The sequence below is a fragment of the Pseudophryne corroboree genome, chromosome 7 (genome assembly GCF_028390025.1).
Source record: "Pseudophryne corroboree isolate aPseCor3 chromosome 7, aPseCor3.hap2, whole genome shotgun sequence".
NCBI classification, from domain to species: Eukaryota; Metazoa; Chordata; class Amphibia; order Anura; family Myobatrachidae; genus Pseudophryne; species Pseudophryne corroboree.
In genome coordinates, this window is record NC_086450.1 from 438678028 (window position 1) to 438692718 (window position 14691).

The 14691-nt window shown below is 48.0% G+C and overlaps 1 protein-coding gene across 4 annotated transcripts in view; it reads left to right on the forward strand.

Moving 5' to 3' along the window:
- The first annotated feature begins 13280 nt into the window (after positions 1–13280).
- Positions 13281–14691, forward strand: part of LOC134945548 (farnesyl pyrophosphate synthase-like) — a 105290-nt gene continuing 103879 nt past the window's right edge. The window contains exon 1 of one of the 4 annotated variants that reach the window (XM_063934910.1): positions 13281–13758. The gene's annotated coding sequence lies outside the window, so the exon portion shown is untranslated. The other 3 variants (XM_063934912.1, XR_010182130.1, XM_063934911.1) reach the window with 3 other exon arrangements.

Consider the following 14691-nt stretch of genomic DNA (forward strand, 5'->3'; position numbering starts at 1 on the left):
GGACATGCCTGAAAGCCCACCCATCTGTGAGGCACTTGTATAAGTGCCACTTTCCCCTCATTTACTAATGGGCTTTTATAGCCCAGTGCTTGGCCCCGGCCCACACTTTATTCCTGTTCCCACTGTCTACGGGAGGCACTGCTATCAGTGCCTCCCAAACAAGATTACTAGACTAAAATGATTAGAATAATATAAAGAGGAAACATATGACACAGAATATGTGTCTTATGAATCTTCTCTGTATTATTTTAATTATTAATGACAGGGGAGGCACTGCCTCCCCTGCCTCTCATGACTGCTCATCCTTGGAATATATTCACATGTGAGGCAACACAAGTAATGCAATGGTAAAAATGTCACAATAGCCAAAAGTTATTTGTCTAAAAACAGATGTTAACTATTTTGATACAGCTTGATATAAAGTTTATAGAGCTTTATATCAAGTTTATATCAAAAGATAATTGTTTTGAAGTTGTAGCTCCAGTCACAGAAATACTGACCAGATAATCGGTGAGTTATTATGTCAAATACATAACTGATAATTTTAACATCATCACTGTTACATATTATGAAGTGATTAAAGATATCTTTAAAATAAAACAAATGTGTAGTCTGGCATTCCTCTGGTTAATATTTCAGACCAGCCATACATATGGAACACTTTAAGGACATACAATATCCTGCAAAAAGAGTGTTGATTTTATTTAGTAGATCCTTGCCTGGATAATACAGACAGCTCACATTACAAAAGGATTAGCTGTCCAGAGTATAGACTATCAAACCGAACCCAGCATAATTAATATGGACAGCACACAAACTTGTACAATTATAGCATGACCTATGTCCAGTAGAGGTCCGGTGGGGTGGGTATTAACTACAGTCTAGCTGGCGCCATACCTGTTAATGACACACAAAATAACAAACACAGATGGACATGATTAAAGCAAGTGGATTGGAGTAGAGCTGATTTCAGCCACTTTATGATTCTCAAGAATACTATATACTGCAAAGTCCTTTGACCGCTTTCCCAGTTACTAAAACACATTTACTTTGAATAGAAGAACCGGAGTATAGAATGAAATAATCTCTTAAGATAAAGTTTGTATTTAACATATGTTATCTGCAAATAATAAACATACCTGTCAGCACTTGAAAACCAGATTCTTTTTTTCCCCTTATACTGTATCAATCCTCTAAAATATTGTATGTTTCAACCACAAGGGAATGTAATATTAACAATGAAACAATGTAAATAGTAGTACAAAAGTAGCCAGCTGCATGCAGAAACTTTTCTGTGTACCAGCAATTCTTACTCGGTTTTAAAAAGTCCCAGTATGTTACAGGGCTCAGTATGAATGAAAGTGGTTTCACAGTGAATGGGGGTGGGGGAGCAATAAAAATGTAAACAGCTATTATCATACTAGGGTACACAGAAATATGACTCTTACACATTCCCAGTTATTAAAGTACACAGCAGGCTATTAGAATGAATGGTCAGTGACATGCGGTGAGGTGTTTGGCTGGGGAAGCACGTATATATATATATATATATATATATATATATATATCACAATGCACTATTGCACCTCTCTGCAGATGCCCCCCTCTCTCACCTGGGATGATGCTGCTGCCAATGCTGCTGACTGGAAGGGAGGACCTAGCGGAGTAGGAGGAACGTCAGGGGAGAGTGCTGGCCACTACTGCCACCGCAGCATGCACTCCTGCTCTGGGCTTCCCAGGGCCACCACTGTTGTAGTGACCTGGGACAGCTCCAACAAGTAACTGCTGGGTCCCGCCACCACTTCCTCCTGCCGCGTATGGGTGATTGGACCATTGGATCCAGCACTGGATCTGCTGTCCAATCACAGCTATCTCACTGACGGACATGCCTGAAAGCCCACCCCTGTCTGTGAGGCACTTGTATAAGTGCCGCTTTCCCCTAATTTACTAATGGGCTTTTATAGCCCAGTGCTTGGCCCCGCCCCATGCTTTATTCCTGTTCCCACTGTCTACGGGAGGCACTGCTATCAGTGCCTCCCAAACTAGATTACTAGACTAAAATGATTAGAATAATATAAAGAGGATACATATGACACAGAATATGTGTCTTATGAATCCTCTCTGTATTATTTTAATTATTAATGACAGGAGAGGCACTGCCTCCCCTGCCTCCCCTGACTGCTTGTCTTTGGAATGTATTCACATGTGAGGCAACACAAGTAATGCAATGGTAAAAATGTCACAAAAGCCAAATTTTATTTGTCTAAAAACAGATGTTAACTATTATCTTGCCCGGATATTGAAACAAACATTCATACGTTTTCCAAGCCCATGTGGAATATTTAACAGCAATACTACATAGCCTTTATCTTTTTTTTACAAGTGAAACAGAATTTAGAAAATTCTAATTTATTTTATACAACAGTGCATAGTGCATATTTTTAGATAAGACGATGGATTTTTTTTTGTCTTTGCATTGGCTTAATTTAAGCATTGTCACTGTAAAACCCAAAACAAATTACATGTTTAAAATAAGGGCATGTTTTTGCTTTGTTGCAGTAAAAACAAATTGGGACATGTTCAGACAGGATTCATATATGCATAAATATATATGCGCAAAGCAAGCTTTACTTTAATATTCTTGCGCGTTATTTTTTGCAAACATATGTAGAAACAGCGTATTTGGTTTTAAATTGAAGTAAAAAATTTGCTGTTGTTGATGGCAATAAAAATAATAATAAAAGAACATACTGTGCATCAGAAAATTGTTCATAGTTTCAGAAATAAAGCAAATTTCTGCACAGAGAAAAAAATAAACATTTTTAGCTTACACATCCACAGATGTTAAAACACATGGCAGTGTAACACAAAAAATTGTTCTTTTTCTTGCAAACTTGATTTTTTTTAATGCTCACTGCAGCAGCTATTTTCTCTGCTCTGCCAATATTGATAAGAATTCAGCATTTCCATTTTCTAAGAACTAATGACTTCAATGAGCCATAAGGAACTACATGCCTCTGTGGTATAACTAGTTAACAAATTGATGGGCTGAATATTAGTTTAACACACACTATAGCTACCGCCATGGTACAAGTGACAAGTGTACATAATGTTTGGTCTGATTATATTTAGAGTTTGTCTTGTATTTTTGGGAGACACCGAAAGGGCCATGTTATTAGTCATTAAAAAATGAACAGAAGGATCAAATTATGGTAATTAAATAACTTATTATGTGAATATTTAGACTTTGGCTTGGCCATACATTCAGTGGCATGTAAAAGTGGAAGGTGGGAGTGATGGGGAACCTGTCAGTGTAATATTAATGGTTGTATTCTTTTGTGAAGCTGATTGCTCCCAGGATTTTTAAAGGATTAATAACTGAAGCTTTATGTGCATGTGCAGTATCTCACGTGTTATACATCTATATTAAGTTTGTCTGAGGTTTACATTATGCCAATGTGATATATTAATTTTCAATATTCCCCAACTTGCCTTTATTATTGAATAGATGTTGCCATAATTACAGACTTTCTGTTGTGTTTTGTACATCCTCATTTTTGTTTCCTGTAGCAATAGAACATGTGATTTAATGGGCAGGAGCCCATACTATTTCTGGGGGGGGGGGGGGGGGGGAGGGGTAGGGTAGGATGGATAAGGTGGGGTACTGGCATTGGCCTGCATACTGGTTCTAATTATAATATTCCATTTTATACATTGGTAAATGCACCACTCTGCATTTGTCAGGAAAGAAAACTGTTCCCTTACCCAGAGAGTTGGTGTCCCCATCCTCCTCTAGGCTGGAGAATAGGCTGCTGGTAGAACACGCTTATTATTGAGTGTCTCAATGCAGAGGAATGGCATTGAATTAATGTGCTTTCAAGTTTCAAGTTGATTGTGTATATCTGGTACTTGCAATGTAAATAAAAACTTTCTTCTTTCAGATTTACATTTTGAATGGCTTTAATATCTATAATTTTGCATCAATTCAAAACTAGTTATTTTACCAACTTTATATGGCAGCGGAGGCAAAAGGAGATGAGTGAGCAGGGATAATAAGTACAAACTGTGATTTGGTTGGTCCTCCCACTGACAGTCCCCATGGTTTCATCTAAGTCTACAAGAGGAGGCTGCATCAGGAAATACTGCTACACAGTGGTGTCAGAAGGCGGGTGTGGGTAAGGGATGACACCAAGTGCTGGCTCTTCTGCAGAGAGAGGAGCCGAGTGCTGCAGTGTGATAATCCTCTGCAGCACTCGGCTCCTGTCACAGGAAAGGAGCCGGCACTGTAGGCTGCCTAGTCTTTGGGGCAGACAGCATTTCCAAGGAAGCTGGATACACCCCCGGAGTGAAGAAGAGGAGACCCATGAGGCCACGTATCTTTAAATTAGGCCATGCCCCCTTTTCAGCCAGCCGCGGCTCTTGCGGGGTGAGTGTGGGAAGGGGGGGTGTAGTAATACAGAGTGCACACCGGGTGTACCCACACCTGGGGACGCCTCTGCTGCTACATGCTGTCCTTAATGCTCTGTTATAGGGAGAGGTGGTAGTGTGGTAGAGGGTTTACTTCTCTCTCAACCATAAACCGCTACAGCCATTCCTCCTGATTTACAAAAAAACGCCAAAAGTGGTGTTGCAATAGAAGAAAAAGCTTAAATGAAGCATTACACATGTATTTTTACTGTCACATGTCTTATCTGTGTATGAATCTATATATGTGCAGCCTGTACAAAGCATTTGTCATTACCTGGGAAACAGCAGCACAATTAAAGATGCCCTAGCATTCGATCTGCCCAATACCATGCAATGCAATGCAGAGATATAGCACCTTGACAAGCAATGTCTGGTTTCTCTACTGCATAGGACAAACATCATGATGGAAATATTCTGTTAAGTAAAAGCACATCATTTATTTCAAGTATATTATTTATACTTTGCAGGATTGCTTGCAGAACTAAAGTAACCTTATGTGCCTCATAATCGCTTGAAAATGCATTCTGCAAGATTCAAGGTGTCTTTTCCCATTGAACTTGAAGATTTTTTTTTATGGCCCATTGCAATATGGTGGCATGTAGTTTTCAGAAAATGAAAATTTGCCTGTTTATTGACTGCTAGGATCTGATATACTCCTCAGTAAATAAAGGTCAATGGTTTATACAGTAAAATCAAAGCATGTGAGGTACTTCCAATACCTGGCCAGGCTTCAACTCATTGACTGTATGACTCTAATTCGATTTTCCTGATTGTTAAATCTTTGTTGATCACAAAAGGATTTTTGAAGAGAAGGTTTGTGATGTTTGTCTGCATCGGACTCTTTAGTGCCATTCTAAAAAACAGGAGGGAAGACGTCATCAACTTTGCTAATGCTGCGAATTGTGATTAAGTAAAACCTGACGTTAAAACACATATTAATATCATAACAGTCTATACAAGCACAGTCCATATAAGTTTTAAATACACACAGTATAATGAAAGAAAGTCATACAACCATCTGTGAAGGGCCTCTGGGAAAATAAACCCTGAGGACATATGTCTGTGTGCCTATTGGACAGCACATGTTTACAGCGCTAACATTAAGTTTTACTCAAAAAATCTTTAAAATAACATTATGCAAAAATTAAACACACCAGTCCCATGAATGAGAGGATTAATTCACAAATTCTTTCTTCTTAAATGTAAGCAATATAATTTTATAAAATGTTTCAACATCGCTTTCATAGTCTACAGGTGATATATTATCATACTGCCGCAGCAAAGCCCAGTATTATTACTAAATGCAAATATTAAGGGAAGATTTGATAGGCCCTCTACCAGGGCCGGCTCCAGGCACGTTCGGCTTGAGCGGCGGCTGTCACTTTCAAATTTGGTGCCGGCCGCTAGCCAATCAGAGCTCGCGAACCGGCTCCTGATTGGCTGCTGGATCGCGAGCTTTGATGGGCTCACGAACTGGCGCCATATTTGAGATGCCCGCTGCACTCACTGCCACAGGAGATGGAGAGACTGTACTTACTGAGGGGAAGGAGAGGCACACGCTGCGCTCTCTTCCCCTCGGATACTAGCAGCATGCCCTGTCCGTGGAGCCCAGTGACAGTGCTAGGAGAAGGGGAGTCCAGCAGCAGAGGAGCCCGGCGACGGTGTTTGAAGAGGACGGAACCCAGCAGCGGAGAAGCCCGGCGGTGGTGTTTGAAGAGGACGGAGCCCAGCAGCGGTGTTTGAAGAGGATGGAGCCCAGCAGTGGAGGAGCCCAGTGGTGGTGTTTGAAGGAGTCCAGCAGCGGAGGAGCCGGCAGCAGTGAGTGGCACTGTGGGCCATATCTATATCTGGCACTGGGGGCATGTCTATCTGGCACTGGTGGCATATCTGGATCTAGCACTGGGGGCATATCTGGATCTAGCACTGGGGGCATGTCTATCTGGCACTGTGGGGCATGTCTATCTGGCACTGGGGGCATATCTGGATCTAGCACTGGGGGCATATCTATCTGGCACTGGGGGCATGTCTATCTGGCACTGGGGGCATATCTGGATCTGGCACTGGGGGCATATCTGGATCTAGCACTGGGGGCATATCTGGATCTAGCACTGGGGGCATATCTGGATCTAGCACTGGGGGCATATCTGGATCTAGCACTGGGGGCATGTCTATCTGGCACTGGGGGCATATCTGGATCTAGCACTGGGGGCATATCTGGATCTAGCACTGGGGGCATATCTGGATCTAGCACTGGGGGCATATCTATCTGGCACTGGGGGCATATCTATCTGGCACTGGCGGCATATCTATCTGGCATTGGGGGCATATCTGGATCTAGCACTGGGGGCATATCTATCTGGCACTTTGGGCATATCTATCTGGCACTGGGGTCATATCTGGATCTGGCACTGGGGGGCATATCTGGACCTGGCACGGTGGGGGATATCTAGATCTGGCACTGTGGGCATATCTGGATCTGGCACTGTGGGGCATATCTGGATCTAGCACTGTGGGGCATATCTGGATCTGGCACTGGGGGCATATCTGGATCTGGCACTGGGGGAATATCTGGATCTGGCACTGGGGGCATATCTATCTGGCACTGTGGGGCATATCTGGATCTGGCACTGTGGGGCATATCTGGATCTGGCACTGTGGGCATATCTGGATCTGGCACTGTGGGGCATATCTGGATCTGGCACTGGGGGCATATCTGGATCTGGCACTGGGGGCATATCTGGATCTTGCACTGTGGGGTATATCTGGATCTGGCACTGTGGGCATATCTGGATCTGGCACTGGGGGCATATCTATCTGGCACTGGGGGCATATCTGGATCTAGCACTGGGGGCATATCTATCTGGCACTGTGGGGCATATCTGGATCTGGCACTGTGGGGCATGTCTATCTGGCACTGGGGGCATATCTGGATCTGGCACTGGGTGCATATCTGGATCTGGCACTGGGGGCATATCTGGATCTAGCACTGGGGGCATATCTATCTGGCACTTGGGGCATATCTGGATCTGGCACTGGGGGCATATCTGGACCTGGCACGGTGGGGCATATCTGGATCTGGCACTGTGGGCATATCTGGATCTGGCACTGTGGGCATATCTGGATCTGGCACTGGGGGCATATCTGGATCTGGCACTGGGGGCATATCTGGATCTGGCACTGGGGGCATATCTGGATCTGGCACTGGGGGCATATCTGGATCTGGCACTGTGGGGCATATCTATCTGGCACTGTGGGGCATATCTGGATCTGGCACTGTGGGGCATGTCTATCTGGCACTGGGAGCATATCTGGATCTGGCACTGGGGGCATATCTGGATCTGGCACTGGGGGCATATCTGGATCTGGCACTGGGGGCATATCTGGATCTGGCACTGTGGGGCATATCTATCTGGCACTGTGGGGCATATCTGGATCTGGCACTGTGGGGCATGTCTATCTGGCACTGGGGGCATATCTGGATCTGGCACTGGGGGCATATCTATCTGGCACTGGGGGCATATCTGGATCTAGCACTGGGGGCATATCTATCTGGCACTTGGGGCATATCTGGATCTGGCACTGGGGGCATATCTGGACCTGGCACGGTGGGGCATATCTGGACCTGGCACGGTGGGGCATATCTGGACCTGGCACTGTGGGCATATCTGGATCTGGCACTGTGGGCATATCTGGATCTTGCACTGTGGGCATATCTGGATCTGGCACTGTGGGGCAAATCTGGATCTGGCACTGTGGGGCATATCTGGATCTGGCACTGTGGGGCATATCTGGATCTGGCACTGTGGGGCATATCTATCTGGCACTGTGGGGCATATCTATCTGGCACTGTGGGGCATATCTATCTGGCACTGTGGGGCATATCAGGATCTGGCACTGTGGGGCATATCTATCTGGCACTGTGGGGCATATCTGGATCTAGCACTGGGGGCATATCTATCTGGTACTTGGGGCATATCTGGATCTGGCACTGGGGGCATATCTGGACCTGGGACGGTGGGGCATATCTGGATCTGGCACTGTGGTCATATCTGGATCTGGCACTGGGGGCATATCTGGATCTGGCACTGTGGGGCATATCTGGATCTGGCACTGTGGGCATATCTGGATCTGGCACTGTGGGCATATCTGGATCTGGCACTGTGGGGCATATCTATCTGGCACTGTGGGGCATATCTGGCACTGTGGGGCATATCTATCTGGCACTGTGGGGCATATCTGGATCTGGCACTGTGGGCATATCTGGATCTGGCACTGTGGGGCATATCTATCTGGCACTGTGGGGCATATCAGGATCTGGCACTGTGGGGCATATCAGGATCTGGCACTGTGGGGCATATCAGGATCTGGCACTGTGGGGCATATCTATCTGGCACTGTGGGGCATATCTATCTGGCACTGTGGGGCACATCAGGATCTGGCACTGTGGGGAATATCTGGATCTGGCACTGGGGGCATATCTATCTGGCACTGTGGGGCATATCTATCAGGCACTGTGGGGCATATCAGGATCTGGCACTGGGGGCATATCTGGATCTGGCACTGGGGGCATATCTATCTGGCACTGTGGGCATATCAGGATCTGGCACTGTGGGGCATATCAGGATCTGGCACTGTGGGGCATATCTGGATCTAGCACTGTGGGGCATATCTGGATCTAGCACTGTGGGGCATATCTGGATCTGGCACTGGGGGCATATCTGGATCTGGCACTGGGGGCATATATATCTGGCACTGGGGGCATATCTGGATATAGCACTGGGGGCATATCTATCTGGCACTGGGGGCATATCTATCTGGCACTGTGGGGCATATCTGGATCTGGCACTGTGGGGCATATCTCTCTGGCACTGGGGGCATGTCTATCTGGCACTGGGGGCATATCTGGATCTGGCACTGGGGGCATATCTATCTGGCACTGGGGGCATATCTGGATCTAGCACTGGGGGCATATCTGGATCTGGCACGGTGGGGCATATCTGGATCTGGCACTGTGGGCATATCTGGATCTGGCACTGTGGGGCATATCTTGATCTGGCACTGTGGGCATATCTGGATCTGGCACTGTGGGCATATCTGGATCTGGCACTGTGGGGCATATCTATCTGGCACTGTGGGGCATATCTTGATCTGGCACTGTGGGCATATCTGGATCTGGCACTGTGGGCATATCTGGATCTGGCACTGTGGGCATATCTGGATCTGGCACTGTGGGGCATATCTATCTGGCACTGTGGGGCATATCTGGCACTGTGGGGCATATCTGGATCTGGCACTGTGGGCATATCTGGATCTGGCACTGTGGGGCATATCTATCTGGCACTGTGGGGCATATCTATCTGGCACTGTGGGGCATATCAGGATCTGGCACTGTGGGGCATATCTATCTGGCACTGTGGGGCATATCTATCTGGCAATGTGGGGCATATCTATCTGGCACTGTGGGGCATATCAGGATCTGGCACTGTGGGGCATATCTATCTGGCACTGTGGGGCATATCTGGATCTGGCAATGTGGGGCATATCAGGATCTGGCACTGTGGGGCATATCTGGATCTGGCACTGGGGGCATATCTATCTGGCACTGTGGGGCATATCTATCTGGCACTGTGGGGCATATCTATCTGGCACTGTGGGGCATATCAGGATCTGGCACTGTGGGGCATATCTGGATCTGGCACTGTGGGCATATCAGGATCTGGCACTGTGGGGCATATCAAGATCTGGCACTGTGGGGCATATCAGGATCTGGCACTGTGGGGCATATCAGGATCTGGCACTGTGGGGCATATCAGGATCTGGCACTGTGGGGCATATCAGGATCTGGCACTGTGGGGCATATCTGGATCTGGCACTGTGGGCATATCTTTTTGGCACTGTGGGGCATATCTATCTGGCACTGTGGGGCATTTCAGGATCTGGCACTGTGGGGCATATCTGGATCTGGCACTGTGGGGCATATCTGGATCTGGCACTGTGGGGCATATCAGGATCTGGCACTGTGGGGCATATCAGGATCTGGCACTGTGGGGCATATCAGGATCTGGCACTGTGGGGCATATCTGGATCTGGCACTGTGGGCATATCTTTTTGGCACTGTGGGGCATATCTATCTGGCACTGTGGGGCATTTCAGGATCTGGCACTGTGGGGCATATCTGGATCTGGCACTGTGGGGCATATCTGGATCTGGCACTGTGGGGCATATCTGGATCTGGCACTGTGGGACATATCTGGCACTGGGGGCATATCTGGCGCTGTGGAGCATATCTGCATCTGGCACTGTGGGACATATCTGGATCTGGCGCTGTGGAGCATATCTGGATCTGGCATTGTGGGGCATATCTGGATCTGGCGCTGTGGAACATATCTGGATCTGGCACTGTGGGGCATATCTGGATCTGGCGCTGTGGAGCATATCTGGATCTGGCACTGTGGGGCATATCTGGATCTGGCACTGTGGGGCATATCTGGCACTGGGGGCATATCTGGCGCTGTGGAGCATATCTGGATCTGGCACTGTGGGGCATATCTGGCGCTGTGGAGCATATCTGGATCTGGCACTGTGGGACATATCTGGCACTGGGGGCATATCTGGTGCTGTGGAGCATATCTGGATCTGGCACTGTGGGCATATCTGGTTCTGGCACTGTGGGGCATATCTGGATCTGGAACTGTGGGGCATATCTATCTGGCACTGTGGGCATATCTGGATCTGGCACTGGATGCATATCTGGATCTGGCACTGGATGCATATCTGGATCTGGCACTGTGGGGCATATCTGGATCTGGCACTGTGGGAACATGTGTATCTGGCACTGCTGGGGGGCATATCATGTGTATCTGGCACTGCTGGGGGGCATATCATGTGTATCTGGCACTGCTGGGGGCATATCATGTGTATCTGGCACTGCTGGGGGGCATATCATGTGTATCTGGCACTGCTGGGGGGCATATCATGTGTATCTGGCACTGCTGGGGGGCATATTATGTGTATCTGGCACTGCTGGGGGGCATATCATGTGTATCTGGCACTGCTGGGGGGCATATCATGTGTATCTGGCACTGCTGGGGGGCATATCATGTGTACCTGGCACTGCTGGGGGGCATATCATGTGTATCTGGCGCTGCTGGGGGGCATATTATGTGTATCTGGCGCTATACTGGAGACATTATGTATAAGGAACACTACTGTGGCTGTTATGTGTAAGGCTGCTAATTGTGTATATAGATCTGGTATGAAAATGTATTCATAGTTTGATAATATGAAGTTGCGAGGTCATGGGCAATTTTTAAGGAGCTCACGCGCCTTCGGCGTATGCATGGGGGGGCACTTCGACATTTTCTCGCTCGGGGTCCTAGTAGACCTGGAGCCGGCCCTGCCGTCTACACTATATATCCTTTGATAACAATTGTAAGAAAAGTTTACTAATTCCAGGCGGAGAACATGGATTTATCATCTATATATTACAGTAGATGTAAATATACAAATAATGATAATCAATAACTGTCAGTTAATGTACTATACATAATATTAACCATACATATGTCGATATGCATGGGAAAACACAGATTAAAGTCCATTTAACCACTTTTGCAAATGACGAATAGTTACAGCAATGCTGTCTCTGATGGCACTCAGTGGGATGCAGTCTGATCAGTGGCGCCGTTTGTTGGTACTCAGTAGGACGCAGTATGGGAACCTTTTGTTCTTGCAGTATTTTTTAATTCTCATAACTAGTTTTGGATACAGGACAAAATCAGTGAAATAATTTCAAAAACTAAGAAAATAAGCATTTTGAGCCTTGTCCAGATGGGAAACAACTGTAAAACTTGCACCATTCTGTAGCCTTAATGTGTGTACACACGGTGCAATATTTCTTTCATTTCTGACAATATAGTCAAAATCGTTAGAAAATATACTGCATATCGCACCGTGTGCAGTGTCGGACTGGGGCATGTAGGGCCCACCAGAGAAATGCAATCACTGGGGCCCACTAAGGGGCATTGCCACATGGTGGAAGAGGTAAGGCTACATGACCAGAGAGGAGTGGCCAGCCATTATAGGCGCCACCTAGCATAGTATATAAAGAAAAAGAGCTCTACCTCACTGCCAACTTCAGACTGTTGTGTATGTGCCTGGGTTACACCAGGAGAGAGCAGTAGTATATGTGCATGGGTTACACCAGGAGAGAGCAGTAGTATATGCGCATGGGTTACACCAGGAGAGAGCAGTAGTATATGCGCATGGGTTATACCAGGAGAGAGCAGTAGTATACGCACCTGGGTTATACCAGTAGTATATGCGCATGGGTTACACCAGGAGAGAGCAGTAGTATATGTGCATGGGTTATACCAGGAGAGAACAGTAGTATATGCACATGGGTTATACTGGGAGAGAACAGTAGTATATGCGCATGAGTTATACCGGGAGAGAACAGTAGTATATGTGCATGGGTTATACTGGGAGAGAACAGTAGTATATGCGCATGAGCAGGGCCGGCGCTACCAAATGCTTTCTTTATTGTCTCCTGCTCTTCCGTAAGAGATGAGGAGCAGGGATGTTGTAGAAGCTCAATTGCTGCCCCCCCCCCCCCCCCAGTGATAGCACCTTGCCAGAGCCGGCGCAAACCGCTCAGCAGATCCCGCAAAGCAGGGAGGCGCCAGACCGAAGAGGCGCTCTCCCTGATCTGCACTGCAGCCTGTTGTTGCTGGCGGCAGCGTGAAGAGCGGCTCTTGTTCACTTCCCTCCGGCTCCCTCCCTCTTCTTTCCTACCCCTCCTTTCCTGCACCCAGTGGCGTCACAAGGCGGGTGCGGGGGGTGCGGCCCGCACCCGGGTGTGACACCTGGAGGGGGTGACACCAAATGTCAGCTCCTCCGTAGTGACAGGAGCCAGGTGCTGCAGTGTGAAATTCCGCTACAGCACCCGGCTCCTGTCATAGCAGAGGAGCCGACAGCACACTGAGACCGTCTCTGGGGGAAGCCCAGCATCTCCGGAGATGCTGGGCACGCCCCCAGAGTGACGATGCCAGTATCCCCGCGAAGCCACGCCCCCTAGCTGTAAGGCCACGCCCCCTTTTTTGCCGCGATCGCGGCAGTACATCAGGGGTGCGCACCGGGTGTCACCACACCTGGTGACGCCTCTGCCTGCACCATCACCAGCGGCGCCAGCAGCTTGAAGTGCGCTGCCTCCACGGAGGAAATCTCATCTGCTCTGCACCTGCCTCCTCCTCTCACGGACGTCCTATAGCTGCTGCGCCCACACCATGTACTGTAAGTACAAGTATTATCCACTTGGCAGCGCTGTGCTGCTGTTATTATCAGCTCCCTGACTCTGGCCCCCTCTCCTGCTGCACCGCCCCGGGCTGGCCTATCTGCAGGGACCCTCAACAAGGAGCGCATTGCTGGCTACCACCCAGAGCCGGATTAAGAGGGTGGAACAAGGGTCATGTACCCCGGGCCCTCCGTTTTATAGGGCCCCCCTGTTGGATCTGCTCCTAGATAGCTCTAGCATGGTATGATAGAGCTAAGTTAACACAGCAGCAGTAGCTGGGCAGAGGGAGAAGAGAGACCTGCAGGCCAATCACAGAGAGCTTCTCCCCGGAGTCCCCGCCCCCTGCAAAGCACTGCTGGGAAGAAGACTGGTGGTGTGCATGTGGGCTGAGAGTTCTGCAGGGTGAGAGCAGAGGCAGCAGAGCCAGCCAGCCCACAGCAAAGTAACATTGGACAGAGGGGCAGCTGCTGGGGAGAGAGAGAAAACTCTGCAAGTAAGTGGCTGCTTTACCTGCTGCTGCCTAGGAACATCACACTGCCCACTGCTGCTGCTTCCAGTTATCATGTCCTGCTATTCACACTCACACATGTTGTGTGTACTTTACATGTGACTGTAAGTTGGTGGCTGCTCTAACCCTCCGTCCCATCAGCCTATTGCTAGATTCAAGTGGCCTAAGGGACCTTTTATGCCAGGGGGAGGAGCCATGACACAGAGGAGGAGCTAGGCCAGCGGGATAGTTCCTCTGCTATCCACGCCACCAACTATTACCTTTAGTAATCAAGTGGCGAGCGAAGGGGAGCGAGCCACCGAGTCCGAAGCATGGCGAGTGTACATTTCGGGTACCCAGTTCAGCCGTGGCTCCTCCCCCGGTGACGTCAGAGGTCCCTTACCCCACTCCGATTTAGAACTATCCATTGCCTAACCCTAACCCT